General features: G+C 44.5%; 1 protein-coding gene across 4 annotated transcripts in view; it reads right to left on the reverse strand.

Annotated features, from left to right (window-relative positions):
* Window positions 1-14,735, reverse strand: part of MACROD2 (mono-ADP ribosylhydrolase 2) — an 899,949-nt gene that overhangs the window by 8,757 nt on the left and 876,457 nt on the right. The gene's annotated exons all lie outside the window — the stretch shown is intronic.

The following is a 14,735-nucleotide window of genomic DNA, read 5'->3' on the forward strand; positions in this document are numbered from 1 at the left end:
CTTCAGGAACAGAGATTAAACATTCACCATCCCACAAACACCTCCTTCCCCTTTCTGTGGAAGTCTAGAGTAGGTTTTTTTAATGCACTTCAGTGCACTACACTTATTTTGTCCATAAGCATGTATCTACCACTGAAGTTTTCAGCCAGTTTTCCTTCCAATCATATCTGCGAGCCAATACATTGTCAGGGAGATTTCAGTCTCCTCTGTGCTCGCTATGTTGGCAATGCTGTTCTCACAGGCAACTTCCAGCACGCTATCTATGGTTCTACCAAGCATCGAAATGCTAAACTAAGGACCCAGCACATACAGAAACCAACAAAAAATAGCCACAGGAAAGCTTAGTTAGCCGTTTCAGCAAGCGTGGGGGAAAGTGCGACGGATGACTTTACAGCGATGGAGACGTCGCCCATCATTTTGATAGATCTTACTTCTACTGTAGAAATCCTTCAGCGGATCACCGTATCACCAGCTCCACCTCTTCCAAACTGGTGTAAATCATCTCCCCGTACAAACAAACAAAACGCCTGTAAACATCTGTGACTGTGAACCCTGCATGTCAGCGAATGCCTGAGATGGCCCCTTTGCGGGCGCATCAAATCCCTGACGCTTCTCCAGGGAATTCAGGAGAGCAAGCGTGGTTTTCTCCTGAGGTTTCTCATGCACCAACAGGCCTAAGCTTTCCCAGCGCTCGCCCACGGCTCTTTTTTGCTCACGCAAAGGATAAACCCAGGTCACCCCACTGGGGAAGTGTGCACATATCCCAGGAGCTGATCAAGTACAAGGCTGAGAAGAAGGTACGGTCAAAACTCCTGCCTGACTTCCTCTAGCAAAATCAATGTGAAATCTGGGTGACTATGACAGCACCAATTAATCAAGGAAGATACACTGAAATTTGGGTTGCGCTTCATTTTGATTAGCTGGGGGAAACAGCTCTATGAAAAACAAAATTTTGGAAAACCAACCATCCTGCCATGAGCACAGCCTGCAGCAGACGCAGCCCTTCCCACCAAGACCCTCAGATGTCTGATGTAGGGATTCAGGACCCCTGCTAAATACCAATGCACTCCGACTGGCAGCTGATGCCTCTGAATCCGACTCTACTGCCTCTAAAACACCATCTATTAACCAAATAAAGCAGATACGATATGACAGATTACATCTTGGCTCCCAGTTTCTCCAACAGCTAGAGATACCTAGTCACCCTCCTGTTATCGGCTCCTAAAGGTGCCTGTGTGAAGCTCCCAGGCCCTATCCCAAGATCTCCCATTAACTAGCCAGCACGCCTGGCTTCACCACGCTGCCGAAAGGTTTCTCGCTTTCGATTTCAGAAATCTCTCATGCAGCTGACAGGTGCAAAGGATTATTGGCACGGCACTAGGTGAAGACAGAGCCTAATTAAAAAGACGACATTTTGTGCATACGCGCGTGTGTGTGCACATGTGTGCACATGGGCTAATTAGGGCTGCCATTGCAGGGACAAAAGCAGAAGGTATCGACGGCCCTCAATACCAAAAGCTACACGTTTGCCTCTCAGGGTGGGCAGCCCTAGAGAGAGGGTGGAAAGAGTAACAGCAGCAGCAGCAGCAAATTTGCAAAATTACTTTTCGAGAGGTTTAGGGCCATAAACATTGTCAGAAGAGCGCTAACACGTGTTCTGCATTTTCACCTTCTTTCCAAGTCTGAATAGCTGATTCCCCATCCCTTCTAGAAGGGGATTACGGCCGCATCGGGTTTCTTTTATAGCGTATGTTGATTGTTGGATATTGTCAGCAAGAAAATGATAGTGGGAAACAACGTTCAAGGACAAACAAGGCAGAAGATATTTTAAACTTTAACAAAGCCGAGCACTGCCGCAAACCTTGGGAGGAGGCTTGCACGTTATATCGTCCAATTTTTGGGAAGACTTTCAAACTCGGCTAATATAAATCTTCGTTTCTTCCCTCGCTATTATTGCGGGTGGGGGACAGGAGCATTCACTACACTGCCCATGCATGTGGAAAGGGTATTATCCAAAAAGCTTCTTCCCCGCCATGCAGTAAAACCGAGTGCCACACAGAAATGAGCCCGTTTCACACAAACAGCAGAACTCGATCAATACCAGAACCGCCTTGACAACCAATTTATTCTAGAGGCCTTCCCTCAGCCCCTTGTTTTGACTGCTTCAGGTTAGAGCACAAACAAGTGAGGTATTTTGGGTCTCCGAGCAGGAGCTGAGAGCTAGTGAAGGGGAGGGAGCCCGGGAGGCACCACTTTCCATTTCAATTACCATTTCCAATTGCGCTCCTGACAGAGCTCGTTACCCCAACCCTTTGCAGGCTGGTTACACAACCAGCCTAGCGCTTAGGGACAACAGGCTCCTGGCGCGAGCAAGGAGCCCTCCCAGCCTTTTGAAACACGTAAGACAAAGATATACCAAGAAGATAGAAATCTCTGTACTGTTATTTCATCTTTTTTCTCCTTTACGGTCACAATCTGTCAATAGTTCCACGTGGTTACAGCTAATACGCTGTTCTTTCTCTGGAGAAACGCGGTTCCAGATCCATGCGATTCACGAGATTAACATGAAGATGTGGTGGTTGTTGGTACATTAGCATCAATTTTAAAAGTGCCCGAGTACAGCAGTCAGACATCTATTCTCTACACCCCTGATAAATCCTAATAAGTAAAAAGCGTAACCTTCCTCCTCCCTTTGCACAAGGTTTACATCTATTTCAACTACGATAAAAGCAGGCAACTATGCAGGCTTAGTAGCTGTAACACAGAGCAATCCGTAAAACTCATTTTTACCTGATCGTCAGCAAGGCTTTGCTGTGTACTGAAGAGTGCCTTTGTGATCAGGAGAGAGAGGTAGGCTTCTCTCCCAGGTAATTCAAAGCAAAATCCCAGCGTAGTCTCCCTAGAATTAATGAATCATTCCTGGAAGGCGACTGAACTGGGTTTCTGCTCTGAGCTGCCCACCTTAAGGGAGTTTGCTGACTACCGAGGGAGCCTGGGAGATCGGGCTCTCTCAGCCTTGGCAGAGTCCTCGCACCAGGTATGGGTAAGGGACTGTCAAGTGGGCTCTGAATCAGGAATCTGGATTTCTGCTATTAGTTCCTAGCTTGTTATAAGGTCATAGACTAGCTTTAAGACAAACTAAAGCAGCGACGTCATGCATACATGAGTTCTGTCAGTGCAACCAGGCAACACCAAGAGAACTTCAATCTTAAAAATTCCCCAATTTTAGAAGTCTTGCAACTAAGTGGGAAGTCCTGGCCCTAAGATCATTCTGCATATTTGAGGAGGAAAAGGGTTATCAATAATACAACAGTCCAGACAACTACTACTATTTTTACAGGCAAAATGGCAAGATCATTATTGCCATAACATGTCTGCCCAGCAGTTTCAGGTGTTGCCACAGGAATTCCAATAAAATACTATCCTGCCCATGGACAATTTGCAACCAGGGGAAATTCATTAGTCGTAAATTATTTGTAGAGCAGTTGCTTCTACTCATGTTATATACTTTGAAAAAATCACCCCTGTCATTATGCAATATGAAAACGACATTGCAGCTATTCTGAACAATCCAGATTTCCCTGATTCATACCCCCTGAAAAAAAATTTATTATTTTGAGTTTAGCTGTAAATATGCTTCCCCTAATTGGGAGACTCTGAGAGACGGAGGCTCGTTAAAATCCAAATTTCTCTAGTTAAAATTTGAAGGCACCATTTTTCATCTGCAGCAACAAAAAAGACAGACAAAGCTCTTCTGACCCACAGCTGCATTGTCTTATCTGTCAAAACCAGTTCCATTTTTCTTGCTCTGCAAATAGCCAGAGCTGTTTTTTCCTTCTTCCCAGTCATTTCACTGTAGCTCTTTGCTAATGCGACTGTCAAGCCTTCATGTACTTTGTTTACTGCTGTATTTTAGTAGCATTATAAATGCTGCTTCACTTAGAAACTGAAGCTGTCCGTGATACAAGGGCTCAGTTTGACTCCTGTTCGACACCTCCATCTGGGATAACTGACCCTTTTAACCAGACCAGATTCTACCACATAAGAGATTTATGCTGTCTTCTTGTATGGCTCTACATGCAAACCCACCCAACCTGCTGCTCTCGGGGCTCTAAAACAAACACAGCAATCGCGGTCCGTCTATACTTCGTTATGTTCAAGTCGGCGGGCAGTTTTGCCCCTCGCTATCCTTCCGCAACACTCAGGTTGAGCACGACAGCACCGAGTCTGCAGGAATGGCACTGCCACAAAGGTGCCTCTCGCTATTCAGCGTGGCTTCGTTAACAACAAACGTCTCCATCTGTTAAATCAGGAATATTCCACCTCAATCAAAAAAACCCCCAGCAATTAGGCACCACAGAGATGAAAAGAAAACTCAAGGATGCAGATTTCAGAGCCGGGTGCGCTGGCCGGGACGCTAGCTTTGCCGGGCTTTTGAAGGTGTTGAGCATCACTTCTTAATGCCACGCGTGGGCTGTCAGGATTCACGTTGCAGCCCCTTCATTGTTAAATGGAGTGTTTACCCTCCCTTTTGGCATTTTGGCTTTGTCTCCCAGAGTAACCCAGCACAATGAGGCTCCCCATCCCTCCAGTGTAGTGTGCATCATGTCAGCTCTCTGTGTTTGTGCACGCAACTGTACCTAAAGGCATCGCACTGCTTCCAGCCACTGTTATTTCCAGCTCAAGCTGAACTGCAATTTTTTTTAACGCGATTTAGAAGTGTCTAAGATCCGCTTATCCCTATCCCCTTCCAGCCCTTTATTAAACATACTCTTAGGAAATCTCATTATGCCTCCTTTTCCCTAAAGGTGGGAATGGGAGTGCAGTGAGGATTGTCTCTCAACAATATGGTCCATAAGACCCATACAAATTGGGCGTCTCTAAAATCGCTAACGCCCATCAGGAGCTCTTTGTATCTTTTGTCTCTCTGTAACAACAGGATAAACCTGCACACAGCAGGCTCTTGACGAATACAAGGGCATATCGTTTTAAGGAAAGCCCTTTTTGAATTTTTTTATTCTGACAAAGCCTTAGCTGTGTAAGAGGCCACATTGCTGTTTTCCAGACGCTCCTTCTGTGAGACTTCTCATCAGAGAAGAAGCCTGCAGCAGGGAATGTCTGAAATGGAGTACCCAGAAGCTTTCATTGCATTCCTCAATCGCTGGCTGTTAACACAACTAAAATGTTGCCTGGCTGCATTACAAACTAGTAGATCACCTGTCCCGAACGGCTTCCAAAGCCCTTGCGCTCCATTTCCCTGCCTACAAATAAGGCAGATAGCATGCTCAGCGGTATTATGAAAAGTGAAGGGTTTCTGAATGAATAGAAGCGGCATGATTATTTACCTTTCTTTCCTGTTCCGTCATTTTCCCTGCCACCTTCAACCATTTATGAAACTCATAAGTGACTTAGTTCAGTTCCTGATCACTAGCTTCCTGATCCTAAAAAGCTGCGTAGGTGCGAGGAATTACAGCACTGGAGGACCCTTTCGAGCAAGCCGCAGGAAATCTCCAGGTCTCCTAAGGCTCAGCATTCACCAGGAGGAATGATGATGGGCATTCAGAAATGTTTTTCTAATTCCACGGCCACGGGAGCAAGCCTGCTGAATGACCGCCGGCTGCCAAAATGATACCTGCGCCTCCGCTCCCATCACAACATTATTTTCTCCACACACTCACCATGCTCATTACCATGTACCTAGTTTGTCTCCAGCTGTCCTTGTACGGCAAGTTTCATTCCTCTTTGCACCACTAACCTGGGGTGAGGACTCGGTCCTTAATTTTGAAGAACCAATCCAGGAGCCCAATGGCTTTAATAGGCCTTGCTTTCCCCTCCAACACGAACTACTTAATAGCTCGTGCTGCCGCTGGATTTTCCATCAGCACATACCGAGCCCCTATTCCATTTCAATCTTGCATTCACTGTACTTTCTGAGCATTTGAAATGACCTTGAGGCAACCTCAGCAAAGCAATAGACTGTGAAAGCAAAGAAGTCCTGGATCTCCTAATTAGGCCAGATTTGTCAAAACACCACACTATTTATTTCAGAAAAGGGAAAGAAACTTTCCATTTCTCTCCAAAGGATCTACTCCAAACAGAAGAGACCGTGCCAGTCCTCAGCCCTGAGTAGCTGCATGAGAACAAGGTGGGTGCTGGGAGTGAATAGAAACAATATTTGTAAAATAAATTCTAAGGAAAGGGTGGGGAGGGAGAGGGTAAGAACCTGAGAGGACACAAACGGCAAAGTGCCCAAGAGCTGAAAGTTAGAAAAGTTCCTTTCAGACAAGCACCCTCATCTTTTATGAAGTCCCCGCTCCCCAGCTACAGCGGAGAGGACGATGGGGTGAAAAAGCGCGCCATCGGCCCAGGACAAAAGGAGGCTTTGCCTAAGTTTCTGATAACGTACAGGCGGGGCTGCTCGCCCTTATGGCTGCAACCATTTACTTCTGGGGTCACTGCTTCTGAAAGAGATTACTGCTGAGTCAAAGAGGAGCCCTGGAAAATATTCTGTTCAATTCCTTTTCAAGGAGACTATTGCCAAGTATATGAAGAATGAGCTTCAAAGTAGCAGGGAACAGCAGCAGAAGGGTAAATAAGGAGGGTGTATGGATCTGCCTGAAAGGCAGTAACAATATACAGCGTGGGAGAAAGACTCTTCCCTGTTATTTATCCAGAGACGCCAACCTAAATTTTGCAGCTTAAAATAAAACAGAATATTCACAACAAGGAGAGGTGCATGAAGTTCAACAAAAGTCTGCTAATAGATGTAACCTTACAGGTATGCTGTAAATTTCAACTATTTTGTGATATAAAGATACAACAGCCAGCATGAAAAATAAAAATGAATTAAAAGACCCCAAACACCAAAAAACCAAACCTCAATAAAAACTTGGACAACCAGAGGTAGAGTATACAACGTGCCCAGCTGAAATGTCTTGCTCTTTGGAAAGAGTACTTGCATTTCCAAAGGCTCATCATGTCCTGACCGAGCGCTCTGTTTTAATTTTTAGAAACCTGTTAGCTTCCTAAAACTAAGCTGAGCATAATATGAAACTCATTTGCTTGAAAAGAAGTGGTAATTGGCAGCACTCAATAACAAATATATTCCAGGTGATACTTATCATACCTTTTTCCCCTACTGAGAAACGTGTTCAATAACGATCATTTTTCAAAAACAATTAAAGAACTGTACCTTTTTTTTTCTTTTAACTGAGCTCTGCTCTGACTCTTTCAAAGCCAAAATTTTACAGTCAGCTTTAACTGTATGGTGATAAACACAAATCTGCTATAAAGGACTAATTTTGCTGCTGAGCTCCTCACCTGTTCCAGTTCTCAGGGCTGGTGTTTCGGACCTGGATGGTGACTCACCAAAATATAACAGATGTTTAAACACCACACATAGAGGCACACTAGTGTGTGTAGATTTATGTTCAAGGGCAGTAAGCAATTTTTCATAAATAAATGGCTGGGGGTTGTTATCCCTCTGTAAGGAAGGGAATAGCTGAGTGATAGACGGCGGTGCTGGATGTATTACCCAAGGCAATGCTCCCCATTTCGCTCGGGAAGCGCCTTGCGCCCCGCGGAGAGAAGCCATCACTGAAATCTGGCTTCTGGAGACTCGTGCGGCTTTCGCTGTCAGAGGATGTCATTAATGCTGATTGCTGCCCCCATTTCTCTGGTGAAAGCCTGGCATCCTCCTCTGCAGCAGTGAGCGAGCCAACACCAGCCAGCCTCAAAGGAACGGGAGGGAAAGCAAACATATTGCAAGTGTTCTATTACCTCCTAAGCGTGGATGCCATTTTTAATTTCTACTGATAACTGGAGGAACGTAAGAACAAGATTTTATGACGATGACGTGGAGCAAGATGTTTTCCCAGGAAACAGCACAACTACGTCAGAGCAAGGGGTGGTCTAACCTCCGGCTGCTCTGTGCCAGCAGGCAATAACCACGTCCTCCTCTCAACACAGAGCACACAGAAATAAGCCGTGAGAGCACCAAGATCCCTAAATCATAGCGCTGCCAGAGGGAATCGCATGCCACCTACTCCCAAACCGAGACAAGCCTAAAAGAACAACCTAGCTACCACCGCGGGCGTTTCGGCTCCATGGTGGCAGTCACGCTCTTCCACGCATTTCAGTGGCACGTCTTAAAAGTCAGCTTTTACCACAGACATTTTGGGGAGCAAGGGAGGTGCAGAGCCAGACAGCGATAGCGTAGCTGGTGTTTAACACTTGAAATACCCACCCATCCTCCTGACACTCACCCTCCTCCCACGAAGCCAGAAGTATTTCCAAAACACTGAAAAGCACAACGGAAAAGATGACTCCTGTGGGTTGCTTTTAGAAAAAAATGCATCCACCAGCCTGGGTGTTATCATCTGCACCTTAGGAGTGTATTGCCACATGACGATTGGCTTGGCCTCTATTTCCTGGCAAGGCTAAAGACTGGATTTAGAATACCAAATCAGTGAGGTTTATTTGCTCTATTTCTTGGAGAAAATTTTAAGGCCAAATTCAAAATTCACAGTGTGGGGGAGAAAAATTTTGCCCACAACATAGCTTCCAGAAAAGCAATTTTGCAGGCCAGGAAAAAGCAAGTGTCAGTACTGGCAGTCATACGCTTGCTTCTCTTCCTTGCGGAGAGCCATTATGCAGTGTTTTCTAAAATTGTACATGTTCTTTCTGGCTCACAATGGGAAATAACACTAATATGCATCACAGGGTGTGAGATAAAATGTGCAGCGCTATTGTTGCCTTTGATTTGTCTTCCATTTATATCAGCTCTCAGTAAGAATTACGCAAAGACAGAGCTGCAGATTTTTCTTCTCAACTTTTTCACATTTCATCCTTTGTTTGGTTCATAAATTCTAGGGTCTAACTAGGATGTTACATCAGAGACAGGAATTTACATTTAGATAACATAATGCAAAGAATACTAACAACCGTAATCCTCCCCCCCTCCAAACAGCTCCAGAGTACTTCCCAGCTGACCTCAGCTTTGCAAAACAGGGATCTGGCTTATTTGCTTTAAGTTGAACATTTCTTTCTCTTTCTCTCCAGCAACCTAACATTCAGGAGTTTTTCTGGTTGGGGTGGTTTTTGTTTTTGGTTTTTTTTTTTTGTTTTGTTTTTTGTTTTTTTTTTGTTCCCCTCCCTCCCTCCCTTCCTTCCTGCCCCCCCACCTTCCTTGATTTTAGTGAGTCTCGCTCCCTGTGCTGCCCCTGACTTAGTCTCTAGCTATGGAGATAGCTCCAGTTTGTAGCCTGGGAACAAGCCTGGGAAAAGACCCTGAGCACAGCGGGGGAGCGTGATCACTACAACAGGAAGGCCACTTTGTTTCTTGCGAGTTACCTAAAAAATAGGTAGCAGACACCCCCAAGAACAGCTTTCTGGTTGCAAGAGACTTAAGAGAGACAGCTTTTCTTCTTCAGGACCCTACACAAGGACTCACTAGTTGTGGGCAAGCAAAAAGCCAGCAACGTGCATTAGATCAGTAAATTGTAAATTTACAGTAAATCACTCCGGAGGAGTCTTCAGTCAGGTTCATCAACTCTGACATCTACCAACATTGACACCCAGGTCCAGTGATTTACCAGATTTGCAGCTCAGCCTAGGTGGAGGGGGCAAGTACTGGGGGCTTTTATGTCTCTCAAACAGTTTTATTCCTAATAATACTTCCCCTTATATGAGCTTGTTCCCACTGTTTGAAGAGGTCCACCCTGCTGTTACTGGCCACTCTGGCAACTTCATAAGCAGGAGAACAAGGGGTCAGAAATTTACTCTAGGTTTCACACACATCAGAGACTTATTTGTATCAAAAGAAAGTAAATTCAAATAGCAAGTTAGAACAAGGCTGGCTTATGACTGGACCATTACTGTTACCTTGGGGAAAAATTGGAGCAACTCATTTAGAAAGCTTAGGCACATTTTTTCCTCAATCATCTTGCCTTCACTCCAAATTATTGAAGATTCCTCAAAGTCCTGCTATATTTTGAGGCACCAAAGAGAAGCTGGAGGCCAAAAATACAAACTACATAACACAGACTTGAACAAAATTCTTAAAAAGAAAAGGGGTGGGGGGGAGGAGAACCTTCAGTTTTGTCTCAACATGTTTCTTATCCGAGAATATACTTTCAAGACGACCAGGATTTTTCCCTTTAGCACTGGAGATCGTATCCCCTCTCTCCATCAAACACTCTTTTAACACAGAGGTTGTTCTAGATGCCAGCAGACATAGGTCAGTATTTTCAAAAACAGGTGACTAATATTAGGAGCTCTTTAAAATGGAGTTCAGATTGTGATTTTCAAAAGCTCCAAGCACCCAGCAGCTCCAGTTGCCTTCAAAAGGTCTCACTTCATAAGGTGTTTGGGATGTGCTCAGCATTTTTGAAAATCAGGCCACCTATTCGGGATCCTAAACACAGACTTAAAAATTCAATGCCAATTCTCACTGCACTAAGGATGACACCAGCTCTCTAACCCGTGCTTAGAAAGCTCAGTGACATTATAACTAACAATATGGCTTTTGCCTTCTTTTTCCCACAACAGAATTTACAGAACTGCTAATAAAACCGGTGCCTGTCATGAAAACTGGCAGACTCTTGAGTCTAACAAGATAACTATAATTTTCCTTGAAGCTATAGAGCAAGTCTATAACATCTCCCCAAATCCTCTTAATAATTGACGGCTAACACGGGCTCCTTACAATGAGGTGTCCTGAAGGTCAGCCAGAATACAGCAGCCAGTGCTGTGGGATACTCAGAAATGCCACATGCCATATAAAAGTACTGAAACCCAGGCTGGCATGCTGCAGTACTTAGCCCTTCCCGTAACGCCATCCCCCTGCTATGGGGTGCCAGAAAATGTAAAGGCTTATACTTGGGATCTTAGCACCAAAGTCAAGACCTCTACCAATTAAGCCAGAAGAGAATAATTGCGTTAGCAGTTGATAGCAGCAGACTTTTGTCCTGCTAAAGGAGGATGACATGCACACATTAAAAGCATTTCCTCAAGCTAAACTCCTTCAGATTGCTGGATTTGGACCATGTTTTATGATTTATTCATAATGAAGAGTTTCTTAGCTCATGAACTTGCAGATGCCCAAAGCCTTTTCATTACACAGCTTTCAATTATTCTGGGCTTAAAAAAAGAGAAATTGATATAGTGGTTCCACCCTTGGGTCAACCAGCAGCAACATCTCCCCCCTTCTTCTCCCCTTGAGTACCCACAGCTGGAGGATACCACAGAGTTTTTGCCAGCACATAGCACAAGGGTCAGAATTAGAGGCTACAGACGTGCACTATTTCTCATGGTCCAGGTCTGAAAGAATTTGTACGCCGGTGTAAGGATTGACACTGCCGACAGTCTCCACAAATGCCTCGGCATCTGTTACTTTCATGGGAATTACTGAAGCTTTCAAAAGAATGCAAAAATTGCTAATCCCCTGGTGCAAGTGACTTCAGCCTTGACAGACGTTTTCCCAGAGTCACAGATAAAACTGAAGGATTCAGCCATAAAGGATTAGGAGTGGTGTCACCTAGAATTAAGTCACTGGCCTTGAACCATGTTTACGTTCAGCCCTGTCAATAGCAAATTTCACAATCTTAAAAACAAGGTTTATTGAGTTTCTTTAAATATCTATCTATCTATCTATCTTCACTTCCTGAGTAGGTTTAAAGGTCTAGACAATTCACATTATATTGTTTTACAGTTTCCATTTTTTACTACACTTCAGTGCACTAAAAACCATCAATCTGACAGTCTGAGGAGACTCAAACAACTTCTTTTCACAACTGTGCACGGGATGTTTATTATGTATATAAGGAAAGCAGGGAAATAAAATAAACACCTTGCATGTCTCTCCACATAGAATCTATTTTAAATACTACAGACCCTAAAAGGGGAGGGCCTGTTACATAGAAAATAGGTGGTCTTTGCCTAGTGAGTTTATAGTTCACGGCAAATCTAGATAAATATCTTGCCTACTTAGCTACCCTGTTATTCTGATATAAGCACCTAAAAGAGTTCCCCACATGAGGTATGCTTTAAGTTAAAAGTCTGTGGCCTTTCAGTTATCAGGTGTAGAGATTTTTTGGGGTGGTGGGGGAGAAATAAGCCTTGTGCCTTAATGGGTTGTTTCAGTTCACACTGAATATCTGTGACAATGCTGAGCCTTGACTGAAAAATCTTACGAGGGTTTTAAGCACAGAGTATCGCTGATCCTCAGCCTGATAAATCCTGCTGAAATTTGGGAGTATTGCGCCAAATTAACTTGGACTTAAGCGTTGTGCAGTACAAGTTGATGAGGAATTTGCACGATGGAGGCTAGCCTGCATTTACATGATAGCCGCAGGTTTTAGGTTCGTTCAGGGAATATGGTCTTGCAAAACTGCAACAGCTGAATAAAACAAAACCTTACCTAAGCCTCAAACATACCTCAAGCATGGGGAAGGAGGAGAGGGAAAGTCTCCATGTCGTGCCACGTCATGCAGCACCTCGCAGAGGTTTTGGCTGCTTTGCCTCCCACCACCAAAGCTTGTGGAAGTGCCCGGCTCCGGCTGGAGACCAGCCGGGCAGTTGGCAGCAGCCCCGACACCGCGCCAAAGCCACCGCAGCTACTGCATCCTGCAGGCAGCGGGTGGTCCTGCTGCACAGGGAACTGACTGGAAAGGCACATGTGGAGTTGATCAAAATATTTCTAACAAAACCTTTTTCCTGAATCAAATTACTTTTTTTTTTTTCTTTCCTTTTAAAAGAACAGATAGTTTTATGGGAAATGTCACGCTTTAAGGGAGTGATACAAACGTAGCCTGAGAAGGCCAAGATTTCCAGAGAAATGTTGCCGGCTCTTGCCAAAACTATGAACTGAAGCTATCAGATTTCTGTTAAAAAATTTTTAAAAAGTAAATAACCTCCCAAATTTAAAAGGAAGTGAGTATTTTTTGATTTTGTAAAAAATTTTCATGGAGGGAGGAACAAGAGGGAAGTGCTTCTGACTAGCTAGGGCAGGAAGCACCTATGAGTGTGTATGTTGGTCATTCATGCACAAGTATTTCTAGCAGAGCTAAGCAAGCTATTCCTTAGCCAGCAGGAGCTGGATGAAGCCTGCTGGTCACAGATGATACATGTATAAGACAGCAGTACAACTGTGCTGGAAATCCATGAAATGGATGCTCCAAGTAGGCTGATAAGCATGCAAAGCCATGAAATTTAGGCCGTGCGTTCCTTGGGTAGACACAACCATGTACGGCACCTTGCATGCTATTATTCAGTTCAAGTTTAGGAACTGTGTTGCATGATATATAGCAGTAATGATTAATGATGATAGTAACAATACTAATGGTTAAAAAGGTCCTGCTTATCCTTCTGCATGTTCCCTGCCAGCAAAATTCTTCACTTAAGTTTCATTTCCTTAATACAGTAGTAATTCATAACTCAAGAGACAACTTAATAGTGCACCAATTATGGTACAATAGAAAGTATAATGAAAATAGATCCAAATTAAAGCTTGTTAAGTCCAGTTTACCGACTATTCACTCTCATGGAGTATTTGCTATAACAAGCTTAAAAGTTGAGATTCATTTTATTTCTGCCTGTCCTCAGGTTTACTAACTCCGAATTAATGCAGCTCCTTCTGCAGCCCAAACACAAAAGAACTCTGTAAATAGCTGAAAGAAACGATAAGGACTCCAGGTGACACAGATCACGTACTGTACACAGAATTACTTTCCCCAGAGTGAGCCCATGTAGCAGCATTTTGTGACATTCATCATTAAAGTTCAGTCATTGGAGTGCTGCCATTGTGGTCATGCGCAGCCGGCTCTCTGCTGATAGAGCAGAGCTTATAACCAAAGGCCATTCCTCCCAAGGGCAGCGCAAAAGTGATTTGAATATCAGGCCTCAGGAAAGGTGGGTTTCTATCCTTAGCTGGTTTTATTTCAAACAGTCTTTCAAGGGCTGCTAGCGGGCCAATCAGTTTAAGTGCATGACTGTTTATAGCAACAAACCTGTGAAGTTTCCGGAAACTAGAAACCAGTGAAATGTGGAAAAAGAGTCGCCTTCTTGCCAAAACAAAATTCCTGGTGATATATAGTGTTGGATGAAAGACAAAGTATTTTGTAGAAACACAGAACTTGCACAAACCTTGTCACGAAGGCTTTGGGGGCTGCGGGGTGGCAGCCTCTCCGGTGTCCTTGGCCACCCTGGCTGAGCACAGCCAAGGCTGGACCAGCCTGGTGTCGCTTCCTCCAGCTTCTCTACGGGCATATCCTCCCAGCTCGGATTTATTCCCCACGGGAGGGCACACATCACCAGCAGCAGGGCTGCTCAGTGAGTGTCTGGGGAGCCCCTGCTGCTCCAGGCAATGCCTCCTCAGCGACTCCCAGCAGCAACGCAGCGAGAGGACAAGCGATGCAGGAATCGTGAAGTGTGCCCGGCAATTTGTACCTGCCGCAGTTGCTCTTGAAGGGTTAGAGCTCACTTCATTTCCAAAGCCTGTGGCAGGCCTGACTACCTCAAGCTATCGGACAGGACAGGGATACAGTAAAGCATGAAGCAGCTTCAAGTGGTGCAATTTCATTCTGCATACTTGTCCTTTGGGTCCTGGGGTCTTTGCCTAAAGGCTCTTCCACGCCCCACTCAATTAAGAGAAGGTGCAAAATCCCAGAGAAATGGCATTTCCGAGCAATCGTGATAAACAAAGTATATAACCAGCTACTTTAGAAGCAGACTTTGAA

The sequence above is a fragment of the Mycteria americana genome, chromosome 3 (genome assembly GCF_035582795.1).
Source record: "Mycteria americana isolate JAX WOST 10 ecotype Jacksonville Zoo and Gardens chromosome 3, USCA_MyAme_1.0, whole genome shotgun sequence".
Taxonomy (NCBI): domain Eukaryota; kingdom Metazoa; phylum Chordata; class Aves; order Ciconiiformes; family Ciconiidae; genus Mycteria; species Mycteria americana.